Source organism: Camelus dromedarius, chromosome 1, assembly GCF_036321535.1.
Source record: "Camelus dromedarius isolate mCamDro1 chromosome 1, mCamDro1.pat, whole genome shotgun sequence".
Lineage (NCBI taxonomy): Eukaryota > Metazoa > Chordata > Mammalia > Artiodactyla > Camelidae > Camelus > Camelus dromedarius.
Genome location: NC_087436.1, coordinates 35,331,025 through 35,351,577, shown reverse-complemented (window position 1 = coordinate 35,351,577; position 20,553 = coordinate 35,331,025).

The following is a 20,553-nucleotide window of genomic DNA, read 5'->3' as shown; positions in this document are numbered from 1 at the left end:
GGTAAGTCTGTTTGCTCTGCAAATTTCAAAATCTCCCTTGGGTAAGTTTTCCAAGACCAAAGCAGTCAGGTTGCCTCACCAAGTGACCTCCTCCAGCTTAACATGCATAAGATGAGAGTTTAGGCTTCCTCAGCCGACTCCTTTGTCTTATTTCACCAAAGGCACAGAATCTTGGTGGATGAGAAGGATGCCCTCTGTCAGGCCACCTTCCCCCTCTCCCCCACCTTGGCACTGGGAACTTTGTGTAACAGAAGACAAGGTATGTTATGTTCAGACAAAAACACATATGAAGAGACACAGGGTAGGTGAGGCTTTGGGCCTTGGATTTTAGTAGGAGACTCTGAGCAAGTTTGGAGAGTGTACCGTGGCCTATTGTGGAGTGTGGCTGGGTCTTCAGGTGGCTTTAGGATTTAGGCATAAGCCTTGTGAGATTTTCCTCTGAAATATCACTGCAGCTTATGGTAAGTGATACTTTTTCATAGGCAAATTTTACCTCAATGTCTATAAAGGTGGTGGCCTTAAGTGAAGGAGCAGATGTCAGTAAAGGCACAAGACTCTGCAAACATAGGTGGGTTTTTAGATCTTGAGCACACAAAACATTGGCTGAGTGGGCCGGGATAGCCTGAGAAAATACTCAAGGACCATGGAGACCTCAGCCAGGACATAAACTTGGTTTCAAATGCTGTGTCTATGACTCTTGATGACAAGGCATGGGATATATAAAGAGAGATTTCATGTACAGAAATTAAGGGGCAGAGCCACTGCAGGCTGTGTTTGCCATGTTTTTCAATAATGTCTGTGGGACACTTTTAGTGCCAGCTCTAGGCAGGAGGCACTGTTTGCTGTTGGTTTGACTTGCCTTTGGAGCCAAGAGAGGGAACAGGGAAAGAATAACCTGGGATTCAGGAGACCTATGTGGACCCAAGAATCACTTCCTATTCCAAGGTCCCATATTGCTCTGGATTTGTAACTTACATGAGCTCTAATCATGTCATGAGATTTTTCAAGACCCAAGGAATGACTTCTCTCAAATAAGGGTGATAGATTTTGTTACTAACTCGATAAAAGGAGTAAGAGCCTTTATCATAATTTCGTGATTCAATCCATTTTAGAGCTTTCTAGCAGCAAAATCTTCATTGACCACTGGAGCTTCTGGAGGACATTCCATGGAGTAGGGCTTGCTTGCTTTTAGGGGACAGACTTCATGAAGATAGAAGCAAGAGAGCCCTGATCACATGTTTTATCTTTAGTATTAAACTTTCTTTCACCTAAAATGACCAATACTCTGTCAGTAATTACGTGAGAGCATTAACTGTTTTTAAACATTAAACATAAATCATCAGATTTGGGTAAGCAAGATGCAAAATAAGATTAACAGCTTATAGATTCCCCCTTTAAAAAAATATTCTTTTGGCCCCTTTATTCAGAAAGAGACCGACTGTTACATTACTGTTTCCAGACACAACTTGAATCTTGATTTACCATTTAGAGGGAGGTGTGTGTTAACATTTGGAACTGAATTTGTTTCTTTTGTGATGTGACTGAATTTATCCCACATCTGCAAACAATAACTTAATTAAGTACCCAAAGTGCCTTTGGGTGAAAGAGGATGAGGCTTAATGAATTTTGAGGCATTGCAGAATAACAAAAGAATTTTAAGGCATTGTTCCCCGGCTACCAGGGGGGCCTTTTAGTGTACTGTGCTTTGAGGGGCCCTAACAATGGTGGTCCTATTCCAGTCCGGAGTTTCCAGTCCTGAGTTTCCTCAGCAGGGACACCAGAGCCAAAAGGCACTAATGACCTCTGCCATCTGGCTTGTCAACAACCAGCTTCAGCGAAGTGTTAAGAAAGGCAGGCGTTATTTATGTATTTTGGCTCTATTATTCATTTTGATACGTTTCCCCAGTGTTCCCACTGATTAGTCATCTGATCAAGAGCCTGCCTCTGACTTCTTGAGCACGTCATTTCTGTGACAGTTTTAACTTAAGATCATTTTGTAGTTCATTTGAGTAGAAGATTCTTTTCATGGGGAACAAATGATATCTTTTCTGATATTTGGTGAGCTACTTAGAAATGAGATTCTTAAAACATTTCATAAAGTCCTGCTGTTAGGTTAATATTTGGATTTAAGATTGGAAATATGTGGAATCATGGAGAGTATAAAATGCTAGAGTGGCTTATTTATTTCATACTTTCTAAATTGTACTCAAGTTTTGGTGTGATCAGGATTCATGGTCGCTTCCTTCTAGATATCTACAAATAGGCTGAGAATGCATCCTTCTTTGGAAAATTACAGTCTCATTCTTAGGACTGAAATGAATCTAACTGGAAGGAAGGCAGTTTTTCTTAACACTACTCAATTTTTAAGAAATAGACTGATTCCAAAACTATCTTGGGCTCCTCCTACATTTTCTTTGCTGGGTCCTTCTTTACTAAATTGCCTTTAAATCTGGAGTTTTTCAAGTAGTAAATCATCATTTCACGTTTCACTATGAAGAAACAGAAGGACAGAGAAGGTAAGCTAATTGCCCAAGGTCACACAGCTATTAAGTGGAAGAAATGAGATTTGAATTCAGGATTCATGAGGGTCCAGAGCCTTTTATGGCATAATTTCCCATACTAGATCTTTTTGAAAGATTCTTATTCAGCCAAGTCTGAGTGGGGCTGGGGAATCTGTTTTTTGTTTGTTTGTTTGTTTTTTTAACAATCAGCCTGAATGAGATGATTTTCCTCATCAGGAAAGTTTGGGAAACTTACTTCACTGAATAAATGTATAATGTCCAACTTGGATATAGCAGAAAATTTTAACAATTTTGGTTTTGCTTAGAAATGAGGATGCATCTATACAAACTTAATGTATGTTCTATTCTCAGTTCCAGATTCTCACACAGCTCTCTTCCTTACAGGTAAATTGGGAAAAGTTGTTATTCATAACTATTCAGAAAAATAACCTGAGACTAATAAAAATGGCCTAATAGAAATTAGGCAGTAGGTCTGAAAAAAACTGGCCATGGGCAGGTTTGTAAGAAATCACTGAAAAAGAAACCAGCCAAGTTATAAGGATAGACATTTTCCCTTTGTTTAGAAGCTTCTTTGACCTGCTGGGCTGAGCCAAGAACAGGAAATATGAGTCTCTGTTTTCTTCCAGGACTCTCTTTGGCCCACTGGATGTACAGGAAGTGGTAAAAGGCTGTATGGTGGCTCTGTAGGAACTGAAAGTCCTTGGGCAAATCAGTCAGACCTGACTCTCCACATCAGCGAGCCAGGATAATAATACTGGCTAAACTGATTTGAATCCCATCTGGATTTACTTACTGGCAAGTGTAAAGTGTTTTCAAAATACCAAATATTAAACAGGGCGTCCAAGCAGCTTCAATTTCAGTGGCCCCATCCTTTCCCTCCCTGCACTTCAGTGTACATTGCTCAGAGTGATGGGATGCAGTAAAACCCCAAATTACTGGTCTACCAAGCCCTTGCCTGACACTGTCCCCACATGCTGTTCCTGTTGGCCAAGAACTGCCTCCAGGCCACCTACTCTATTAACTTCCAACAGCAACTTTGCCAATCCTAAAGAAAATTTTGTTTTTGGATTTACTGATATCAGAATAAAAACATGAATACTCTGAAAATACAAAAAAAAAAGTCGTAATTGCTACTGAAAATTTCTAACTTTCCCAGTACACAGTTTTGGGAACTATTCCTCAGCCTCCAAAGCCTCGGCCTGTCAGACCATGCTAATTAGCATGCTTGAGAAATACGTGTGCCTCTCCTGTTTTAATCTTGTAGGCATTACACACCAGGCAACTGATCTTAGATCCCTCTCTGCACTGGCTGCTGGAAGACTCAGAGCTGCATGGGTGGCTTACATAGGGACTTGATAAACACTTATTTGGCACAAATATCTCAATCTCAGCTTCATCTGTTATTTCCTACTTTGCTTTTCCTTTTTCTCATTCAATTAATATTAACACTGTGTTTTAATGTGTCTGCCAGTTGCCTTAAACACTTCCAGGAATAAAAAGCATGGTCGAAGAAGAACTTACTTTAAAAAATTGCTTGGCAAATCCTTACATCCATCTTCCAGGACTCTGGCTGCATACAAATATTTAAAGACTATCTCTAGTTTTGTTACTGTGTGTATTTTTTCACCGTATACCACAGAAATCCTTACTTGTCCACTCTTTCTGAATAGTGTATCTGAGAAAAGTAACTTCATGCATCTGTAATAAATATCCTCAGATTTGGTCTTCTTGGCACATCTAAAACCTTCTACATGGACTTTTTCATGTTGATGGGCTCAAAATACACTTGATTTCTATTCTCTGGGAGTACTTCTCCAAAGCAGAAGAGCAAAGGTAAAGAAACACTGAATTTAAAAAAAACAAATGAATACAGGTTGAGGAAAATTCTACTTTATGAAGTTCCTCCGTCTCATTGCCTCATTTTCAGAGCCTATTCATGACTTGGAAAAATTCATAACCTGGCAAAATAAAAGCATTCATTCTCCTCCAGGCTGTAAGCCAAATCAAACCATTCTTTTTAATTACAGGTGAATAATAACACCCTTAAATTTCTTACAAATAACGTCAGCCTCCTTTTGCTTTTTGACTGATGGAAGGTGATGAATGAAGACCTTTTAATTCGGCACAGCTGGATGTCTTTTGTTGCACTTCCTCTCAAAGGTTGCTGTGCAGATCTGGCCTATTTTGTCAGATGTGCTAAAAACAACCTGCCTGACTGGAGGTGGAAACAGCCTTCAAACAGAAGACATTTGCGTGATTGAATACCCTGTCGGGACGGCAGCTGTGGCCAGCAAGGTACGAAGTGGAAGATATGCCATTTGTTTGAGCGCATGTGCTTGTGTGTGCAAGTGTGTTTCGATTTGATGGTTCTCCCAGGACTAGAGAAGGCCCCTCCAGTCAGCCTTTGGAGCTGGTGTGAAAGTGACTTTAGAACTGCTGCCAATTTTGAGGCTGTCTGTAAAATAGAGGGCTTACTGCCTGGACCAAAAGCCTTTGTTCCTGTTTGAATTTCGGAATGCCCAGTAAACCAAGCCTTCCTTGAGCAATTCAGAAGGTGTGTGAGCTGCAGGACTTGGTGACATCTCGATAAGGAGTTGACTTGCTGCAAGTTGCAGTTTATCCAACTACTTCCAGGACTGAACTCAGTGCATTTCCCTGGGAACATGGGGAAAGATGCAGTGGCCACCCTTCACCATTGCCCCTGCTCACTGTAGGTTTAATTGAAATGAGTGATCTGTGACAGAATGCATCTGGACCTTATCTCAGTAGTGCTGATCTGTGTCTCCAGGGGCACGGGTTCAATTGCCTGTAGTAGATAGCTCAGCACAGACTGCAATTTCCTAGGGATGTATCTTCATGCACAGGGGCCAAGTCACAGGGCCGACAAACCAGATTCCCAAGCTAGAACAAAGCCTTGGACTGGCTAAATTCTTTCTTTTATGCTAGACTAGGTACAAGATGTTTCTCAACCACCTTATGAGATAGATACTATCTCCATTTTACAGAGAAGAAAAAAAAGATAATAAGAGGCTTGGAAGAGAGCTGGTAGGACAGTACCGTGAATTTGGGAAGTGACAGATCCAGAGATTCACATCCAGGTCTTATTTGAAATCCTGTGCTCTTTGCCAAAATTGAGTTCATTATCATTTTATCAGTGTGTCTAATAAAACTGATAGGTATCAATTGAAAAAGGAAGTACACATTGTACTTTCAGAAATGTGTAATAATTGTGTACAAAAGGGTTTAATTTATTAAGATTTACTTAATATACAAGCATAATTTGCTAGATTTTTGTGTGTGCCTTCCTCCTTTACTCCTCCTAAATGAAGATAACCTAACAATGATTACTCGGATGGTATTTTCACACCAGGAGAGAGAGAGGAGAAAGAAGACAGTTGATAGACTATTGAGATTCCCTTGTATGGAACTCTGGTTTCTTTCTAGTTGTCTTTGAATTTCTCATGTGGAACCACACAACACAATTAAATCACTCAGCAAACTCAGTGATTGATCATCAGCTAATAAGTACCTCGTATGATCCTAGAAAGTTTAACAATTTAAGTGTGAATATAAATGGATAATTTATATATATATATATAAATGGATAATTCTTTGTATGGAGGGACTGTCCTGCACAGTGTAAGACTTTCAGCAGCATCCTTGGCCTCTGTCCACTAGTTGTCAGCAGCATTCCCCTCACAGTTGTGAAAATAAAAACTATCTCTAGGTATTGCTAAATGTCTCCTGGGAGGCAAAATTGCCCTTGGTGGAGTACTACTGCTTTAAAAGATGTATGATGATATAAAACCAAAATTAAATTAATTTTGGATATGTATCTGTATCTACCTATCACTATAGACATAGCTATATATAGATATAGCTCTGTTTGTATATATATCCAAAAACAGCACAGAGAATATGGGGTGGTAAATTGAATGACACTGTTACAAGGTTTCTATATACTTTATATGAAGTAGTTCAATATTGACTTTACATAGTTTGTAATAACTTAAAGATAGATACTGTAATTCCTAGAGCAACCACTAAAAAATTGCAAGGAAATATATTGAAGAGCCAGGAAAGAAATAAAAATGGAATACTAAAACTGATAAACTCAAAAGAAGACAGGAAAGAAGAAATGGATAAGCAACAACAACAAAATCATATGAGAAAAGGCACAAAATGGCAGACCTAAATCTAACCATATCAATAGTTGCATTAAAGGTAAATGGACTATGTTTTCCAATTAAAAGACAGTGTTGATTTGTATAAAGCAGCAAGATCCAACTAAATGCTGTCACTAAAAGATGCATTTTAACTAAAAAAGCACAAAAAGCTTGAAAGTATAAAGGATGAAAAATTATATATCATGCAAGTACTATTTAAAATACAGCTGAATTGCTCTATAATAGTCACAAGGGTGAATACATCAGGAGGAATTAATTTCAATGTGTATATGCTTAAAAACTGAGTTTTGACAAAGATAAAGCAGTAACTGATAGATAAAAAGAGAGAGAGAGGCAAAAACCACAACTGCATTTGGAAAATGTAACACATCTGTCCCAGTAATTATAATAATTAAGCAAAAATAATCAGAGTTAAGAAAAGAGAAAATATAAATAATACTATTGAATTAGTCAGGGTTCTCCAGAAAAGCAGAACCAATAGGTTATTCATTACAGGAATTGGCTCATATCGTTACAGAGATCAGGAAGTCCCATGATCTGCTATCACAAGCCAGAGAACTAATAAAGCTGGTCGTGTAATTTGCCCAAGTACAAAGGCCTGAGAATGGGTAAGAGGGAAGTTGGGGGTGATGGTGGCTGATGGTGTAAGTTCCTGTCTGAGACAGAAAGCCTGAAAACCAGGAGCCCAGATATTTGAGGGCAGGAGAGAAGGTTATCTCAGCTCAAACAGAGAGAACAAGTTCAGCTTTCCTCCACCTTTTTGTTCTATTCAGATTCCGAAAGGATTGGATGATGCCCATCTGTATTGGTGAGGATGATTTTCTTTACTCAGTCTACTGATTCAGGGCTAACCTCTTCCTGAGACATCTTCACAGACACACCCAGAATTAATGTTTTACCAGGTACTTGGGCATTCCTTAGCCCAATCAAGTTAACATATAAAAATAACCATCAATCATTTTACCTCATAGACATTTACAGAACATATAATACAAGTACAGAATCCACATTCTTTAAAAGTGCACCTGAACTATGAACCAGCATAGATCACACTGGGTAATAAAATAAGTCTCAATGAAGTTCAAAGGACTAGGCAGCACTGGTAATTAATTATATTCTGTGACTATATGGAATTAAATTGGAAATCAGTAAGATTTCTAGAAAAGTTCCAATATTTGAAAATTAATCAATTTCTGAATAACCCATAGATCATAGAAGAAATCATTAATTAGAAAATATTTTAAACTAAATGAGATGAACATACAACTTATCAAAATTGGTGGCACGCAGCTAATACAGTACTCAGAGGGAAATTTATACCTTTAAATGCTTATATTAGAAAGAAAGAGAGGCTTAATATTAATGATCTAATTTTCCACCTTAAGAAGCCATTGCGAATACCTTAATATTATCATAAGACTATTTTAAGAATTTAGAAAAAGGTAAAATTAAATTCATAGTTGGAAGAAATAATAAGAGCAGAAATCAAAGAAATAGAAAAGAGACATAATCAAAAATTTTTGCAAAACTAGGAGTTGGGGTTTTTTTAAAAGGTATAATAAACTCTAGCAACATTGATGAAGATAAAGGAGAGAGAAATCACAAACTTCTGGTATTAGGATTGAAAAATAGATTACTCCAGATATTACAGAAACCAAAATGGTTTCAGACCTTATGAAAAACTTATTATGAATGAATTTAGCACTATAGATGAAATTGACAAAGTCCTTAAAAACACACAACTGACTGACACACAAGACACAAATCTGATTCCAGGTGAGACAGGAAATATAAATGCCTTACATTCATCAGAAAAATTGAATTATACATCAGAAACTTCCACATAAAGAAAATTTTAGGCCCAGATGGTTTTCATGGTGAGTTCTCTCAAATTTAAGGAAGACATAATACCAATCTCACCTAATTTTTTCCCCAAAAATAGATAAAGCACACTTCCATATTTGTTTTATGAGGGCAGCATAACTGTGATATCTAACAAATACATTGCAAGGAAAGAAAATTGTAGACCAACCTCCTTCATAAAAATCCTTAACAAAATCATAATAAAAGAATAATACATAATGACCAATCAGTTATTCATTCTAGACCATGTTACTTGATGGAATCCGATTAAATTATTGCTTAGTCTTTTACTGTTTCAAATTCCCCAGTACCTGGTGGGGCCTTGTGAAACTTTGTCTTGCCAGTAATTCATTGTGTTATTCTCAGAGAACATTATAAATTTGGTCCATGATGGAACATCTTCTTGAATGAAGTCAAACTCAAGGAAAATTAAAATGTTTACTAGCTTCATTTTTTTCTATTCAAAATGAATACACCTTTAAAAAAAATTCACTCCAGGAGAATGTCTAATCTTCCACCATGCAGACTGTCTACTTTATTCAATAGAAAAATTCCAGTTAGAAAACTGGCGAGGCTTTCAAGCATTATAAAGTATTTTCAGCATTTTATTTGAGAATGAAAACGTGAACACAGCTTCCTACTATTCATCCCTCTTATTCCTAAAGTGCTGTTCAGATGATGAAACAAATTCTCCTATTTTCTCCTTGAAGTTTCGTCTTGAGGCAGGTCTTATTTTTATCCACATTGTACGGCTGAAGAAAGTGAAATTCAGACAGGGTAAAGGAGTTTCACAGAGAGTTACAAAGAAGGTAAATGACATATTTGCCAAAGACCTACTATGTATTCAGAACTGCACTAGTCCCTGTAGAAGCAGGTATCAGTGAGATGCCATGGAATCATGCTGTATTTTCTCTAAACCTTTGAAACTAGTTTTCTAAAACCTAGTGTCTGATTGAACCATCATTCCTTTTCTTGTTTATTGATTCTAAGACCACATGGATCCCCTCTCTGCCCAGGGGAGACTATTACTCTAATAGTAATGACTGTTACTTTATTGAATCAGCCAGAACAGATCCAGATTTACAGCCACATGACTGTCAACAACAAAAGGAAAAACATGATTATCAGATTCAAGGAGAAAATATAATTAGTAAAAAATAAATGTGGACCATTTAAAATCCTATAGCTCAAAGAAATCCAACTTAAATAATACCAAGAACAATTTTTGAAACATAGCAGATTGTCAATAAATATGATTAAATTAATGACTGAGAACAACAGTGAGACAACTTTTTGCCTGTCCAATTATAGATAGATAATATAAAGATAGGTGATAAAGAAATACATGGATAGACAGGTAGAAATAAAGATAGACAGAAAATAGGCAGTATGACCCAGTGCTCTTGAGGATATGTTGAAATTGGCATTCTTGTTTGTTGCCCTTGGCATTGTAAATTCAAATACTCTTTTTAGAATGAATAAAAAAAGTGATAATGATGCTTTATCATTTGTTTTAAATTAGTAAGTTTATTGTGGGCAATATATCCAAAAGTAAGCATCCAAAATCAGGGGGAATTATATCACCTCATACCTATCAGAATGGCTATCATCGAAAAGAACACAAATAACAAATGTTGGCAAGGATGTGGAAAAAAGGGAACCCTTGTACACTGATGGCAGGAATGTAAATTGGTGTAGCCACTATGGAAAACAGTATGGAGGTTTCTCAAACACTAAAAATAGAACTACCATATGACCCAGCAATGCCACTCCTGAGTATACAGTCAAAGAAAACCAAAAGCACTGATACATGCATCCCAATGTTTCTAGCAGCATTATTTACAACAGCTGAGATATGAAAGTAACCTAAGTGTCCATCAACAGATGAATGTAAAAAGATGTGGTGTACAGATACGATAGAATGCTTACCCAGCCATAAAAAAAAGAATGAAATTTTGCTATTTGCAACAACATGAATGGACTTGGAGGATATTATGCTAAGTAAAACAAATCAGACAGAGAAAGACAAATACTACATGATACCACTTATATGCAGAATCTACAAAATACAACAAGCTAGTGAATATAACCAAACAGAAACAGATTCATAGATACAGAAAACAAACTAGTAATTACCAGTGGGGTGAGGTTAGCGGGGAGGGGCAAGATAGCGATATGGGATTAAGAGGTACAAACTATTATGTATAAAATAAATAAACTGCAAGGATATATTGTACAGCCAAGCCCCCAAAATAGCCAATATTTTATAATAACTATAAATGGAGTATAACCTTTAAAAATTGTTAATCACTATGTTGTACACCTGAAACTTATATAATATTGTACACTAACTATACCTCAATAAAAAGTCAAACAAATAAACAGACAGAAAAACATAAACAAGCTTGCTTGAGGAGTATTTATATGGAACACAAATATATTAGGCTTATTCCCAATTATTTCTGTCACCAATTGTTCAGTATCCCTCTTTCCAATTTCCTAATTGTTTACCAAACTACTAGCCAATGACTTATGACTTAGTTTGGAACTGTGCCTTAGGCCATTTCTCTTCTTCTAGGAAAAAAGGACAGTGAAATGTAGTGTTTCTTTTGGGGGAGATTTCTCCCCTCCACTGTTTTTTAGGGCCACACTGAGTAGACTACAACACAGTAACAGTTCACTTATTGTTGGTATGAGCAATCTGTAAAGCAGACTTGTATTCTTCCCTTCTCAGTCAACTTGTCTTAGGGAGTTTTCTGTGAGAACGTAGATATGGATTGATGGGGAGTATAGTGTGTGTGTGTGTGGTGGGGGGAGTGGCTAGTAGTACAGCAAGAATCTGCCTGCTGGTAGCATGAGCCACCTGTTATGCAATTTACAGTTGATTTCAGGAAAAAAGACAATGAGATGCAGTGTTTCCTTTGGGGGAGATTTCTCCCCTCCACTGTCCTTTAGGGCCACCCTGAGTAGACAGCATATATTTCTACTTTCACTTTTTAAGGAAATACTTCTATGTTTGTCTTAGTTTTCAGCTGAACAGATCAGTTATCACTCACTTCTAGATGTATGGCTCAGATTACACAATCCCTGGTATTACATTTTATGCTTCTTGTCTATACTAGGGCTGAACATCAGGCCAAATGATTTTTGCCAAGGAAGAATACTTATTAGTTGATGGATTGTATTTGACTGAATATTCTGGGCCTCCATGGTGATTATCTGACCAGGATTTGCTACAGAATACATAAGACATGTGGTCTACTGCAGATAATTCAAATTTTGTTGTGTCAGATGTATTATAAAGGCCAAGTGGGTGGACCCCTTGTACTCAAGCCTAGAGCCAGTAGCAAGTTTTTTCCTTTTCTGAGTCCACTCATACCAGTAAATCAGTAAACACAGTAAATGCAGATGTGATACATGTTACCTCCAAAATTCAAAGATGGAACCAGTTTTTACACCTCTTTATTAGTGGTGGCAAGCAAAAGAGAAGGCAATTTGTCCTTCATTTCTTTGTTTTTTTAAATTCAGTTTTTTTTTAAATTGAGATATAACTGACACACAACATATAACATTGCATTAGTTTAAAGTGCACATCATAATGACCTGATACATGTATAGACTGCAATATGATTACCACATCTATCACCACTCATAGTTATAATTTTTTCCTTGTGATGAGAACTTTTAAGACATACTCTTTTAGCAACTTGCACATATATAATACAGTGTTGTTAATTATAATCAATGCTGCACATTACATTCCCAGGACTTATTTATCTTATAACTAGAAGTTTGTACCTTTTGACCATTTTCATTTTGAAGTTGAAATCTTGACATTTCCCCCCAAACTTCACTAAGGTCTCTATATTTTCAAGTGTGTTATATGTTATCAAGCCCATATCTGCCTTACTAGTCTGGAAGGAAATCTGTTGCTTTTATTTTTAGTAAAATCTATGAGATGTCATCAGTGTAATAGAGCCATCCTGTAGGATGCTGAGATGGTAAGGTCATGGCTTTTAACTGCTTTGATAATCTTCCTGTGTGCCCTGGCTGGCTGGGACTGGAGCCAACTTCTCGAATTTTCCCAGATTCTGTTCCCTCCCTCCGCTTCTTCTTCCTCCCTCTGTTCCTCCATCCCAATTTATTATCAACTTCTGTTGTCAACAGATGGGGTTTATGACAAATTATGTTGAATTTGGAAGAAGGTGCTTAACTCAAAATGCCTCTTTATACTTTTATTCTATTAGGTCCGATTCGCATTACTTGGAGAAAGGACTGCCTCAGCTAGAGACTTTGAGGCTGCTGGCTCCACCTCCCCAGTTTCCATATGGTCAAAACTGGTTCTGAAGTATGGATATTGTACTTCAGTCACTCAACAGTCATTTTCTTAGGGAGTTCAGAGAGTGTCAATGTCTGAGTCTTTAAAGATAATACATCAGTCACCACAAATTTTGGGCTTCAGGTAAATATTAGAGCACATGGGAATTTCTGGAATCTTGAGTTCAAGCACAGATTTAGTTACACCTACTGGCATTCTTAGTGTGCTTTTGACTAAAGGGAATCCTCTTGAGTGGAGGGTAGGCTGGCCTAACACCAGACTCAAAGGCTTCAGAGTGGTAAGACTACAGGACCCTAATCAAGCAGGTTACCCACAGGACTATCCACTATCCACATGGCCAGACAGAACTAGATGCTCACCAGTGACACTGATCTATGGACCGAATTAGTCGAGCTATCCCTCCACAGACAGAAGAAGACACACAAAAACAGAAGACTTTCTGTTCCCTGTTTTTATGAGATCCCTTAGGAACCCTTCCCTTTTTCGACCCCACACTAGAGACTGGAGTACACAAAACTGTTTTTAAAAGTGAGGTACTATTTTGAGATACCACTCATTTGTGAACAGAAGCTTCTCCCATCCTTCCCATCTCCTACAAGTGAGTCAATGAGGCTGCATGGGAGTGCAAGATGCAGATTAGATTACTTAAAGAGAAACAAGCTACATTTCCTTTGCAAATAAGAGCAATTATGTATTACATTTGTGAACCTAATATACAACTGTCTCTTCTAGGTTAATGATATGCTGCATTCCTTTAATTCAATAAGTCAAATTTAGTCTTCTCTGAGTCCCTCCCCCACATTCCTAATTCAAAACTCAATTTCCATAATCAAACAAGAATTTTGAACTTAAACTATTAAGGGCCCAGGAATAGGTGTGAGTCTGTAAAACCTGGACCCTCCCACCTTTTCCCTGATTCCTTATGCTACTGAGTGTGCTTTCATTATTGCTTTTCGGTCATTTGTCACGCAGCCTGCTCTACTCAGACTCCTGTCTGCTCATTCATTCCCTTGCCTACAGATGTGTTCACAGCTGCTTTCACTGCTTATCTATAAGCCACAGTTTCTAATGTCCAATCTCTGCAGACACAGCTGCAAGCTCTTATTGCAGGAGCTTACACGCAATCGTGTCTTTGGTCTCTGCCCCTACCTTCCCCCACAGTCTACTCCTATGTCCTTCGGTGTTTGAATTTCTGCCTCACTCAGCTTTGACTTCCTTTCACGTAAGGCTGAGTGTGGTCATCTTCTAGTTACCTGCTTTGGTTTCTGTAACTCAGAAGTTGTTAACCATTGGCTTCAACAGTGCTATCCCAGTGTACTACCAGTTTTAGGGGATAGAGGAGGTTGAAAGAAAAGCTTGACTTCTCTATCAGTTAGGAATTAAGTTTGGCCTAAACAATTAGGGTTTATTGTTCTCAGCTAGAACAAGACTAGTATGGTAGCTACCTAATGCTTTTTGGGATCCAGGCTCTTTTTATTTATCTGTCATCCAGGGGTTGTGAATCTTGTTCCTGTGGTTGCAAGATGGCTGGTGTGCCTCTAGCATCATGCCCACATGCCATGCAGAGATAGGTAAGGAGGTGTAGCTGCTTCAGTCACAGCACTTGCACTGTGTGAGCATTTCTGTCAGGGCACTTTGAACAACGGTTGTCTGGCTAAAAGAATAGAAAAACCACCAATTCAAGTCTAACTCTCTAATTTTACAGAAAAAGAAACAAAGAGACCAAGTGTAAATTAAGAAAATTGGCCAAAGGCCCAAAGGATCATTGGACGTGAAGCCTTGCTTTTATGTATTTTTCTTAGTATTTCTACCAGTCATCTTCTAACTCATCCTCAACAGATTGTTAAAACGTTATCACTGTGACTGCTGTTTAAAGAAATGGGCCTATTAAGGGGCTGGAAATAAAAATTCACTCCCCGCATTTTAGTCCAATTAATTGCCACCTAGAAAGTGTTTAGTTAAAAAAAACAACAACAACTTTTCACAACAGGCTCATTTTTGCAGATTGAGGTTTTTGTTTATGCAAAAAGATTACTATGAAATAATATGTATCTACATTTTATTTATTTCTCCAAGAATCCTTGCACATTCAGATTAGGGTATGTGATTTACCTATGTAACAATGCAAAATTATATGACGAAGACACTGTGGTAAGCACCTGTGGTTTCTGCTCAGGAGAAACTTATTTTGTTCCTGAGGGTACAGCACCAAATACCTGATTATATAATCAGAAAACATTTTTCTGCATTTTCACTAATTTTCTTCAGGATTTTGGGCTGAAGTGGTGAAGATTTTGTTATGAGGCACTTATAATAATGATGGCACTGGTAGGGATATTTTCCTCCAAGAATGAAATAATTGCATTCACTATTTTAAAATCTGCATTGGCCAAAATCATTTCTGCTTAAAACCACAAAGATAAAGCTAGGAAGTATGACATTTTCAATGCCCCACCAAAATCAGCTATAAAATCTTGTTTTGAATTTGATATATCTTATTATGATGAAATTCTTAATGGTTTTAATTTAGTTGGCTTATGATTTTAATTATATATTCATTTTTATAACAGCTTGAAACTGTTTAGAATTTTGTCAGGATGGCAAACAAGAATATGTGTATCCTTTAATAACATTGCTCTGGATTCTTTGTTTATTATTTTTAATAACTTCTTGAAAATCTTAATCAGAAAGGAGTTATAGAACAAAGAACTCCAGCCTTGACCATAACATGAGGAACCGATTTTAGCACTCTGCAAATATGCTGAAGGATGAGACCATCAAAAACAGGGTGGTGCTTCAGCAGACTCCCTTCTCTAAAAACAACAGCTGGATGTGCCTGTTGCCATTGGAGGGGGAGGTTAAGGACAGAAGAAACATTTTTTTTTTCAGTGTTGGAAAGTTTTCAGTGAAATCATGATGTCACCAGGATATGTTTTGTCTGTGAGTATGATTTGCATAAATTCCTTCCCATGGAACTATGTAAAATGCAAAGGAATGTTTTATGGTACATTTTTGTGTCTATGGTGCCAATACTTTTTAACAGTCGATGAAGGAGATACTATGTACGAAGAATTTCTTTGGTAAATTCAAAGTAAGAAGTAACAAGAAAGAAAAGAAATAGGGCTTGCAAATACAACAACTTCACATTGTACTCATAGAAACACTGGGATTCTTTTGCATTCCTGATCATTGACTAATATTTTAACTTTGTACTACATACCTTTGGGAAGAAGATTCTCATTTTCTTTCATGTTTAAGGCTCGAGATATCTACTCATTTTATTATTCTTCCTGTTATAATTACCTCAGGCATATTGTCAAGTTCTTGTCTTTGAAAGATTTTAATCATCAAGCAAAATGTATTTGGGACACATATTTAGAGATTTGATATCAAGTAAAGAAATGTCTTGCTATAGAGCAGAGATATTCAAGTATCAAATGAAATGTCTGGTCACCAACAGCCATTGAGTTTTTAGCATTCCACACAAGAATTTTAATTGCAAAAACACCATTTGAAGGTTGTGTACATGCTTCAAGTTGGCTCTTCGAGCCCCATGTAAATCAGAGAATATAAATAAAATGATGGGGAGAGGGGTGGAGGTAGGCGAAATGGGGAAGTATTGATGTGCCTGATATATACATCTCTGACCCCCTCAATACTTTAACAAACTTAATATTGAAAATTTTTTTCTATTTATTGATGACCTTAATTTCTGATAATATGACTGAACCAATACTCCACTGAAAACAAATAAAAATGCTGGGTGAAATATTTTTTTAAAAAATTCTTAAAAGAATCAAATAACCAAAAAACATAAGAAGACTTCTCAGAACAACTTCTAACCAAAAGCAGGAACCTAGAGCAGTAAGACAGTGACTGAAGCTACTTTTGTCCTGAAAGTCTTTGCTGAATGAGGTGAACTTGACCTTCCAGAATGAGGTCTGCACTGAGACATAACAGGCTGAATTCAAGGCTCAGGTTCCACCTAGAATGGGGAGTCAGAAACAGCCCTGCCTGGAAGTGGAAGCAGCCCAAAGCTGTATCTTCAGGATGAGTTAAGAGGAGTTAAACTACCCCCTTTCCTCTTTACTCCCAGAAGAATGCAAAGAAATGTACCTCAACCCTGAGCCAAGCTAGAGGGAAAAACAACTTCCTGGGACATTGTAACTATATGTCAACTCTCTTGTGGATCTGTGGCATCAACTAATACTAGCTGTGTTATTATACACAGCTTAAACTGTGAATTTAATTTTAAATGATTTTAATCATTAAAATTTAAATGATTTTTAATCATAAAAGTCATTAAAAATCATTAAAATGGTAGAATCCTTTGAGCCTTACTCTTCTTATATCTTCTGTCAGAATACAATCATAGTATTTCTCCTTTCCATCACTATGCTTACTCATTTTTTGGTTTACAAAGAACCACTAGTCCTAAAAGAATAAGACTGACTAAGGGTCTCATTATTTTCTCCTTAAGGAAAATAGAGGGACAAGAACAGATATTGGGAGGCCTTGGAATTTATAATACAGAAATTCAACTGATCTATGAAATAGGAGCTGTTAGATTGAACCATATAAAATTGCCATTTTTCCAAGGTCAACAACTATTCAGTGAACATCAGCAATCCCACATGGTTCAGCCTAATGTATTAGTTGAGTAAGCTGCTGTGTCAAAGGGACTTTAAATACAGGGGACCAAACACTATCATTTAATTCTCTCACAAGTCAGTCCAGATGTGATCAGCCTGTGATTGGTGGAGCAACTCTCTCATTCTCAACATGTCTTTCAAGTTTGCTCTGATTTTCCCCATTTCCTAGCCATCAAGCAGAGAAAAAGATGAGGCCCAGGGCAAGTACCTTTTTCCAAAGAGAGAAAACACAGAAGTCAAGCACATGTCATTTGCTTATATCTCAATGGCCTGAAATTAGCCAAATATGGCCACCCTTAATTTCAAAGTTCATATTCTCAGTAATTCTCTCATCTTGCATTCTCCCTTCTCAAGGTTTCTGTTCTTATTAATTTTTTGTTTGGTTAGAATCCTTTGTTTAGTGATTGCCTCCAATAAAGCACATCTCTTTTATATTTTTGATCTCTGCATATCCCCACATATCTTTTTTTTTGACACTGATAAGTGATCAATTCTCTTCTTAATTCCTCTGTAGCAGATAAGGAGTTCAATGTTAAATGTATTTATTATTCCTCGCAAATAACCACTTCTGTTTGGAAGCTTATTAAGATGTCTACTTGGAATTCAGGAATTTTATCAGGATATATGTAGTATTAGTGTGTGTCTTACCTAACGAGCCCTTCCTGGAACTCAGTGAGCCCTTCTGGTCTGAAAATTCAAGTCTTTTCTCTGCTTAGAGAAATTTTTAATGTTACTGGTTTAATGATATCCTTTCCGGCATCTGTTGCTTTTCCTCTCACTGGGACTCCTACTTCCCCATTTTCAGTTTCCTTGCAGGATGATGGGTCCTGTAGCTGGGATCTCCTAGAAACCCCTGCGAAACTGCACAGCATTCAAGATGGTAATTAGATCAAGCTGTGTTAGACTGTGCAGGCTGTGAACATGCTTGACAAACTGTTTCAAGCCAGAGTACTGAGTACTGTCCTGTAGCAATCATATCAAGCACTGTGTACCTCAAGATTAATGAGGTGCACTAGACTCAGGTGAAGAGGTCTCCAGCAGGTTTCCAGACAAGGCTCCATCCTGGAGCACTCTCGGCTTTTGTGTATCAGGCCAAACTTAGAAGAGGACAGGTATGCTCTCAAACTTGATTGACTTGGATACTATTAATTGCAAATGTGTAGGTTTTACTAAGCCTTTGGGGGCCAGGAGATTTGCATCTTTCTCAGAGAACATGCTGTGTACTCTGACTCTTCTGATGTTCTTCTGAATCCCCAGATGGACACAACTTGTTTGATTTACCCAAGCGGTTTTGACTGTGTGCCTATCTTTCCATCAATTATACCACTTGCAGATATTTATCATTAGAGTAGTCATGCCTTCCTGAATCTGTCATCCTATTCTTGCATATCTTTTCATAATTTTGTCACATATGCCTATTTCTTCTTCCATATTATTAGATGTCTCACCCACATGGTCATTCAATTTTATTGTAATTGTTCCCTCTTTAATTCACCACCAATTTTCTTTAAATTTCAAAATCATGTTGTTTTCTAAGTGCCAGAAAAGTTGTAATGTGTATGTGTGCATCTGTGTGTGTATTCACGTGTCATCATTAACTTTTCTTACGTGTTTTGTGTTTTTGTTATTATTTTATGGGCCAATTGTCTTCTCTTTCCTCCAACAGTTCAACTGTTCCTCCAACAGTGTGAGCCACCTATGCTGAGCCTTGTGCTTGTTCTCCCTCTAGCTGGCTCCTGTGCTGTCCCCTTAGTTGCACCACAGTTGTTCTTCACCTGCTCAGCAGGCACAGTGCTGGAACCACAAGTGGCAGCCATCTTGTGGATGGTGGTACATGTGGCCACCTCTTGCATTGGGAGCAGGTGATGCATTGGTCAGGAATCAATTAGTATCCCATTGATATCCCATCAGTTAGACATCCCTTGAGGATGTCTCTATGCTTCTTGCTAATCACAGCTGCAAGTGCTAGCGTTCTCCTTGTCTCAACCAACCTGCCCAGACTCCAAACGAAAGCGTATGCAGAGGCACATGTAGTAAAACTCTCCTGTAGGAGAGTACTATGGCCCCTCTCATGGGGCACAGATCTCCTCAGAACACTCTCTTTCTGGGATTCACTCTGTTCTCATGCTCACCCCAGGCCCTCTCTGACTGGTACAAGGTGGAGGAAGTAGTGAGTTTGAATCCTTAATTAAGATACACAGACATAGAGAACAAAATTATGGTTACCAAGGGAGAATCGGGGTGAGAAGGGATAAATTGGGAGTTCAAGATTTGCAGATACTAACTACTATATATATAAAATAGATAAATAAGAAGTTTACACTGTACAGCACAGGGAACTATATTCAATGTCTTATAGTAATCTATAATGAAAAAGAATACGAAGAAGAATGTATGTATGTATATGTATGACTGAAGCATTATGCTGTACACCAGAAATTGACACATTATAAAGTGACTATACTTCAATTGAAAAAAAAAAAGATACCACAGATTCTAAGATTTGTTCATGCTCACCAGCAGTGCTGTGCTGAACCACACTGAAACCTGAGGCAAAAAGAAAATTCAGTAATTCTACTCATGCCTTTATTAAAAATTTTGATATTTTGTTCATCATGGATTTTTTGTATTACTTTTGATTTTTTAAAATGCTGAATTAAGGTATTACTTATCTTAGTTACTGAGTTTTGGGGTACAACTTAACTTTTATACCTGAGGTGAGGGCCTCACTCATCTCATGCTAGTCCCAGACCTGCTCCAGGTCCTGCCTGCTTCTCTGGAAACCCACCAAGTTCAGGAGAAGAGACAGTGTTTGCATTGGAGCAGGGAGAGACATGCAGGGGTTTTCATGCATCATTTTGGAAAATATTGAGAGGTTTATAAAAAAGAACATAAAGGAAAAAATGTACATAATTTTTCATTTCATTCTTAATGTTCTCATTCATGTTGTTTTCAAATTTATATAAAATCAATTTAAGATGAAATTGCTT